The sequence below is a fragment of the Nicotiana tomentosiformis genome, chromosome 10 (assembly GCF_000390325.3).
Source record: "Nicotiana tomentosiformis chromosome 10, ASM39032v3, whole genome shotgun sequence".
NCBI classification, from domain to species: Eukaryota; Viridiplantae; Streptophyta; class Magnoliopsida; order Solanales; family Solanaceae; genus Nicotiana; species Nicotiana tomentosiformis.
In genome coordinates, this window is record NC_090821.1 from 56,801,428 (window position 1) to 56,810,043 (window position 8,616).

General features: G+C 32.2%; 1 pseudogene; it reads left to right on the forward strand.

Moving 5' to 3' along the window:
* Nucleotides 1-5,857: 5,857 nt before the first annotated feature.
* LOC138900583 (AAA-ATPase At3g28580-like) lies at nt 5,858-7,794 on the forward strand (annotated as a pseudogene).
* Nucleotides 7,795-8,616: the final 822 nt, after the last annotated feature.

An 8,616-nucleotide genomic window follows, 5' to 3' on the forward strand; every position in this document is an offset into this window, starting at 1 on the left:
CTATATTATCATTAGAGAGAGTATTATTAGAAGAAATCGATTATAAAAATATTTTTAACAACTTTGCATCTCAAAAAACTAAAAATAGACTTCAAATAAAAATTAAAAGTTTCACTACTAGAAAACTGGCAAAATTCATCCAAAGAATACCGACCGAAGTCGGTCGAAAAAAATACGACCGAAATCGGTCCGAAATTAAGTAAATTGGTCGCAAAAGTCAAAGAAAATATTTCTCACAACGAAAATAGTGGTCCCACGGCAAAAAAATAAAAATTCTGACCGATTTCGATTGGAACTTGGTCAATATTTGGCCAAAACCTGGTCATACTTGTATATAATCTACACAAATAATTTTTTATTAAATATTTTCAAAATTTCTGACTGATTTCGGTTGGAATATTTAAAATTATGCTTCCCGCCCAAGGCAATTGATTTTTAATATAACAAAAATTATATGTATTTAATTTATCAATCAGAATAAGTTATAATTAAATATTTCCGACCGAGTTCAGTCGGAAAAATAATTTTAAAATAATTAAAATATAAATTTAATAATATTACCGACATTTGTCGGTCGATTTTTGTCAACCTTTATATAAATAGATTTTAAATAAATAATATTTAATACTTAATTGATATATATATACATTTATGTACATAATATTTAATTGATTTAACATCCTAAATTTTAATATTCAATATTTAATATCGAATATAGCTTTTATATATATATACTATACTATACTATACTATACATCTTAATACTATAAACTTAGTATATATACTATACTATATAAGACGTATATATATAGCTTATCGAATATAGCTTTTATATATATATATATATATATATATATATATATATATATATATATATATATATATACACTATACTATATATACATTATAGAACTCTCTCTCTCTCTCTCTCTCTCTCTCTCTCTCTATATATATATATATATATATATATATATATATTATAGAACTCTATATAAGATGTATAAATTTATGTTTTCATTTCATTATTCTACAAATGTTAGGCTTACCTAGTAGTAGAGACTAGGTGCCGTCACGACGTCATACAGAGGAGAAATTGGGTCGTGACACAAAGATTCTAAGATGGGAAATATTTGGCTCCTGACCAAAAGACAATTGCAATGGGGAGACTTTATGATAATTACTTGTGGGCCTTATCCGTACAAGTGATGTTGCATGCAAAATAGCATGACCCCATACTGAAATGGGGAGTTTTGTTCTCATAAGCATTGGTCTAATAATTAATTGGAGGCGTTTGATTAGTGATTCTGCTAGACCATTTTGTGTATGAACATGAGCAAGCAGATGCTCAATTGTTATCCATGCTGATATACAATAATCAGTAAAGGCCTGAGATATAAACTCACCAGCATTATCAAGACGAATTGTCTTAATTATATAATCTGGAAATTGTGCTCTTAGATTTATTATTTGAGCCAACAATCTCGCAAATGCCATATTCCGAGTTGATAATAAGCACATATGTGACCATCTTGTAGATGTATCTACCAAAATCATATAATATCTAAATGGTCCACATGGAGGGTAAATGGGCCCACATATATCACCATGTATACGTTCTAAAAATGTAGGGGATTCCATCCTAACTTTAATAGTTGATGGTCTAATAATTAATTTACCTTGAGAACATACAACACAAGAGAATTTCTTAAATTGAAGAATCTTTTGATTCTTCATTGAATGTCCATGTAAATTCTCAATTATTTTACGCATCATAGTAGAACTAGGATAACCTAACTGGTCATGCCAAATAATAAAATTATCTTTATTAGTAAACTTTTTATTTACTATGGCATGCGTTTCAATCCTGCTAATACTTGTGTAATATAAGCCGGAGGAAAGAGCAGGTAACATTCCAAGCACATATTTCTTACCCGACTTTATTGTAGTAATATAAAGATATTCAATTTTTTCATTATTTGTAGTCTCAATGTGACATCCATTTTGGCGAATATCTTTGAAACTTAGTAAGTTTCTTTGAGACTTACGACAATATAATGCTTCATTAATAACCAAATTTGTTTCTCCGGGTAGTAATAAATTTGCTCTTCCTGAGCCTTCAATAAACCATGTACTACCAGATATTGTATTAACATTTGCTTCTTTCATCACCAAATAAGAGAAATATCATGTATCTCTTAAAATTGTGTGTTGTAGCACTATCCAAAAGATATATACCATTTTTATTGATCTTGGATCTAACTAAAGACTGGGAAATTTTCATATTCTTCATAAATAAACAAAAAAGTACATCATAAGAAATACAAAATACTATAAATAAAAGAAACATTAGAAATTACACGAGGAATATAGAAACTAGCATATATGATGCTTTAGGAAAGTATACTTAAGAAGAACAAACTACATAAAGACATAATATGAAAATAATAACTTTTCTTAAAGCTTTATTCCCCAGTAAGATAATCAATTCCTTAGTCAATATTCTCACAGAATTTTCCAGCTTCTAAATGAGTAATATTTGCAAGGCCTCCAAAATCATCATCTTTATATGCAAGATTTGCCTCAGCATCATCATAATTATTTGAGGGGCCTGCTTTATCATCATCATTTTGAAAAGTCAAGTATGCCTACACATTGTTATCATTTCTTTTATAAGATGCTTGCTAAAGTTTGACAAAATGGTCAGGTGTACGACAAACACGTGCCCAATGACCTTTCATACCACACCCGTGGAAAATATTAACTCTGCATTTCAAAGGATTATTTTGAGGATCCTTATTGTTCTCTTGTTTATTTTCGCCATGATGACGGTAATTATTTTGTCCCCTTCCATGTCCTTGTCCACGTCCATGACTATGGCCATGGCCACGACCACGATAATGATTTTATCTTCTTTCAGACTTTTGAGTAGCTACTACCATATTCACATCGAAAAATGGTACAGATCCAGTGGGATGAGTTTCATGATTTTTCATTAAAAGGGTATTATGTTGCTCAGCCACTAGGAGGCATGAGATTAATTCAGAATATTTCTTTAAACCTTTTTCACCGTATTATTGCTGCAATACCATATTTGATGCATGAAAACTAGAAAGAGTCTTTTTCAGTAAATCCTCGTCTTTCATAATTTTTTCACATAATTTAGGTTGGGAAGTTATCCTGAATACAACAGAATTATACTCACTTATGGTTTTAAAATCTTGTAACCATAAGTGAATCCATTCATATCGAGTTCTTGGCAATATCGTTGCTTTAAGATGGTCATATCGGTCCTTCAACCTGCTCCATAATTCAAATGGATCCTTTAGGGTTAAGTATTCGGTCTTTAACCCTTCATCGAGAAGATGACGAAGGAAAATCATAGCCTTTGCTTTATCCTGGCCTGATATTTCATTTCCTTGTATAATAGTATTTTCAAGAACATTTACAGCAAGGTGAATTTCAACATCAAGGACCCATAATAAATAATTCTTTTCGGAGATGTCAAGTGCCACAAATTTAAGCTTTGATAAATTCGACATAATAAAAACTATCATTAAAAAAAATAGATAAATTAGAAGCAATTTTTGTAATTATGAAACAAGAAAAAAAAGTCATGTAATATGGTATTCATATTTATATAAACAGAATTCACCAAATGTTTTAATCAATAAAATTAACCAAAAATTTCTGCGACAAATTCTTAATTGAATTAAGAGAAAAATAAACAAAAATAGAGGTAAACGCTCAGCTGTAATTATGGCAAAGTCTTGTTACGAAATGATTTAATATACGTATTCTATATTTTCTTATAATATCTTAATAACAATTTTATAATGATCTTACAATCTAAATTAACTGGTATATATGCAGATTAGCAATCAACCTTGGGAAAAAAAAAATTCTCTAGACGTAATAACAATGATATAACAACTTTAAAAGAAACATACCAGAAAACAGAGTGGTGGTAGCTAGTGTATGCCGGATCGGACTTGAGTAGAAGCTAATTCGTGCTGATAATGTATTATAAATGTTACTCAAAGTAACAATATAGAACAAGAAAAAACAAGCTAAGAGATATAGAGAGAAAGAGAGGAAGATGGATTCTTATTTCTTCTTCAATTAATGTATTTTTCTATCTATTACAAGGCCTTTATATAGACATGAAAAGTGAAGAAAAATATGTCATTGAATATGTCATTAAGTATAGAAATATGTCATTGAATATATCATTAAGCATTTGAGAAAATCATGAAAGAAGAGTAGACATCCATCTTGATTTTTCTTATAAAAGATTGAACTTTATGGTACGTTAATTATCTAACTTTTGTGACCCCTCTTTGGTCTTTTCAATATTGTGCATTTGGAACATCGAATACCAGATAGTTAAAATAAAAACTACTATTTTATTAGCAATATGATCATTGTTCAATCTACCAAACGTAAGCACAATGACATCTTAATTAAGATGATATATGATCCCCTTGGAAAAAGACAAAATGTTCATATGCATTCGTATATAAGTGGATCCAGCTCTGGGTCTTAATCTTAATTTAATTTTCTCAAGGAACTTGACTATAAATGAATAAGTCTCCTGATCAGGACAAGAAATTTTGTACTACTAGAGTATTTCAAGATTAACTGGTAAAACACTAGTCCCACCGTGGCATTTACTCAGCAGTTTCTTCTGGGGCGGTTCAACGTGATGGAAGCTCCCAAATTTGAGGGCTCCATTTTTAGAAATAGTAGGCTTATATATTCTTTTTGTATGGAAATTTAAATTACTATTTAGCAGAAAATATTGAGTACTATTGTAACGATCCGATCGGACGCTTCAATTATTACAGCCCCGTTCCCCCATTTACTGCTTAATTTATGCTTCACAATCGTTGTAAGACGTACCCGGTTAGTTGGTTCGAATCCAGGAGGAATTTGGATTGAAATGAGATACTTAGTCTCATAATTGAAAATTTAAGTTAGAAAAGTTGACCGGATGTGGACTTATGTGTAAAAGACCTCGGATTTGAATTCTGATAATTCCAATAGTTTCGCATGGTGATTTTGGACTTAGGAGCGTATCCGGAAATTATTTTTGGGAAGTTTGACCGGGGGTTGACTTTTTGATATCATGATCGAAATCTGATTTTGGAAATTTGAATAGCTCCGTTATGTCATTTATGACTTGTGTGCGAACTTTGAAGTCATTCCGGATTGATTTGATGTGTTTCGGCACAAAATATAGAAATTGAAAGTTCAAAGTTCATAGATTTTGATTTGAGGTGCGATTCGTCGTTTTGATGTTGTTTGATATGATTTGAGGCTTGAAGTAGGTCTGTGTTATGTTATGGAACTTGTTGGTATGTTAGGACGGGGTCCCGAGGGGCTCGGTTGAGTTTCGGATGGTTAACGGATCAACAATGTCTCAAGAAAGATTAAATTTTGTGGTTAAAAATCGAGTCAAGTTGAAGATAATACTCTAATTGATTTATATTCAATTAGATAATAAAACTTGATTCTTCCTCAAATGCTTATATTGCTTATAGAATAATATTAACTGTTTATGTAACAGTTGCCTCACCGAAAGGTAATAAAATATTGCCTAAGATCAACAATGTCTCAAGAAAGATTAAAAAGATTAGCTATATTATCATTCGAGAGAGTATTATTAGAAGAAATCGATTATAAAAAAAATTATTAATAACTTTGCATCTCAAAAAACTAAAAAATAGACTTCAAATAAAAATTAAAAGTTTTTGTTTAAGTTGAAGGCCTCCAATTAAACTTTGGCTTTAGACCACAAATATTGTTAAGCCCCCGTGAGTTTCTTTGCATATATATATATATATATATATTAGGAGGTACACTGATAAACTCGTGGGCTATTTCTACCCTTATATGCACATTATTTTTCATGAGTATGATACTGATGGCTGGTTCGAGCGGAGCAAAGCTTATGTTGCAATCGAAAGATACCTGAGTAAGAACTCCTGCACACAAGCTAAGCGTCTCAAAGCCAACGTAGTGAAAGATGGTCAATCTCTTGTCCTAACAATGGATGATCACGAGGAGATAACCGATGAATATAAAGGCGAGAAAGTTTGGTGGATTTCGAGCCAACAATTAGCCAACAAACAGACAATTTCTTTGTGGAAGGAGGATGACAAGAGGTATTTCAAGCTCAAATTTCACAGAAAGAATCGCGAGCTTATCACAAATTCATACTTGAAATATGTGTTGGACGAAGGGAAGGCGATTGCTGTTAGAGAAAGGCAGAGGAAGTTGTACACAAACAATAAGGGGGAGTCAGGTGGTTATAGATATAGGGGTTGGAGGATATGGAGCCAAGTAGTGTTTGAGCATCCATCAACTTTTGATACTTTGGCTATGGATCCAAACAAGAAACAAGAGATTATGGATGATCTCCAAACATTTAGCAAATCAAAAGATTATTATGCCAAGATTGGCAAGGCGTGAAAGCGTGGTTATCTTCTTTATGGTCCTCCGGGGACAGGTAATATTAGGATTTTGTTCTGAATCTTTAATCTATTAGAAATTTCTTTCTTGAAAGAATGAAAAAAGACTTATAAAAGGAATAAATTTCTTTCATATGCTTTATTCTTTTCTTGGCGAAAAAGTCTTGCTCATCTATAAATTGAGGATCTCTGCTTCTTCTCACAAGAATAACAATATCCACAATGTAGTCTTTTAGAGAGTTTCTTTTATTCTCTCTCAAAGTTTTTTTCTTTTTCTTTTATAGTAGATTGATGTAGGTTAATTGGCGTAACTATATTATAGTATATTATGTCATTTTAGTATAATTCTCTTTGTCATGTGATTTACTGTTTGTTTTATTAGCTTCCGCTTGATGCTATGTTATTTTCGATCCCAACAGGTAAGTCCAGCATGATTGCGGCTATGGCTAATTTCTTGGAATATGATATCTATGATCTTGAACTGACAGCGGTTAAGGACAATACCGAGTTAAGAAGGTTATTGATAGACACTACAAGTAAGTCTATTATTGTAATAGAAGACATTGATTGTTCCCTTGACCTTACCGGTCAAAGGGAGGAGAAGAAGAAGAAGAAAGACGAGGAAGATAAAGAAAAAGATGAGAAAGATGCCATTGTGGAAAAGATGAAAAAAGGAGAGGCGAAAGAGAAAAGTGAGGTAACTTTATCTGGGCTTTTGAACTTCATTGATGGTTTATGGTCAGCTATTGGTGGTGAAAGGCTTATTGTTTTCACTACTAACTATGTGGAAAAGCTTGATCCTGCTCTAATTCGGAGGGGTAGAATGGATAAACATATTGTGTTATCTTACTGTTGCTTTGAGTCGTTCAAGGTGCTTGCACGTAATTATCTAGACGTCGAATCCCATGATCATTTTCCTGAGATTCGTCGTTTGTTGGGGGAAACTAATATGACTCCTGCTGATATTGCTGAGAATTTGATGCCTAAGTCTTCAAAGGAAAATGCAGACACTTGCTTGAAGAGATTGATTAAAGTTCTTGAAATTGCAAAGGAGGAAGCAAAATTGAAGGCCAAGGAAGAAGAAGAAGAGAGAGCTAAGGCCAAGAAGGAGAAGGAAGAGAAAGAGGAGAAAAAGAAAGAATTAGCAGCTGATGCTGAAGAAGCCTAGGATACTGATGGTGTAAACAAGAATGAGAAGTCAGAGAGTAATGGTACTAAGAAAAATGGTGATGTTAGCAAAGATTGATTCTGGAAATGTTTGATTAATTAGAAGATACAAATAAAATGTTGAGGTGTTTGAGCTTTATGTTTTGTACAATTGGCTAACACTTAAAGTCGAAGGCTATGTATCGAATCATAATATTGATTCAACATGCACCAATGTGTCATCACAAGGCTATAGGTACTCAAGACATCCCTATGCCATACAATTCAAATAGTCTAACATAACCGTAACTTAACTATGGTGCAAGTATAACAAAGCTAAAATCTACATTACTACACTAATTTAGTACACTAACTACTACTTACAAGAGTTTACAACAAGATACAATACCCCCAAACACTTCACACTTTGCCCAACCTTATATACAACTACACTCGGCTACTTAGACTTTACCAGTGTTCAAATTTACTCTCTTAAATATTTTAGCAAACACCTTGTGGGCATCAATTTTGCTCTTTTATTTCAACAGTGGTGGAATAAGGTGGCCCTCCCAAATTTACATGAAGTAGAGAGAATTATAATTTACTACTTCAAACACAACTTCACAACTAATTTTGGCACCCAATTTTGTGCATATTAAGACCACCATAACAATAAGATATGTCAAAGTTTATTTTATGTCTTAATGGTGCTCGTATGTAGTGTCTCACCTAAAGGTTAGGGGTTAGAGCTGCAGAATCAGCAGACACTAATGCTTGCAATATGATGAATTGTCTACGTCACACTTTTGGAGTGCGGCCCTTCCCTAAATCATGCGTGAACGTAAGATACTTTGTACACCGAATTACTCTTTCTGGTGCTGGTACAAAAGCTAGTCTAAGTTATCATGGAATTAATGGTTTGCTACATTTAGTAGTACTCCTTTTTCTGTGAAAAAAAAAAAAAAAAAAAAAAATTCGTATGTTAGAGATCAAAATTTTC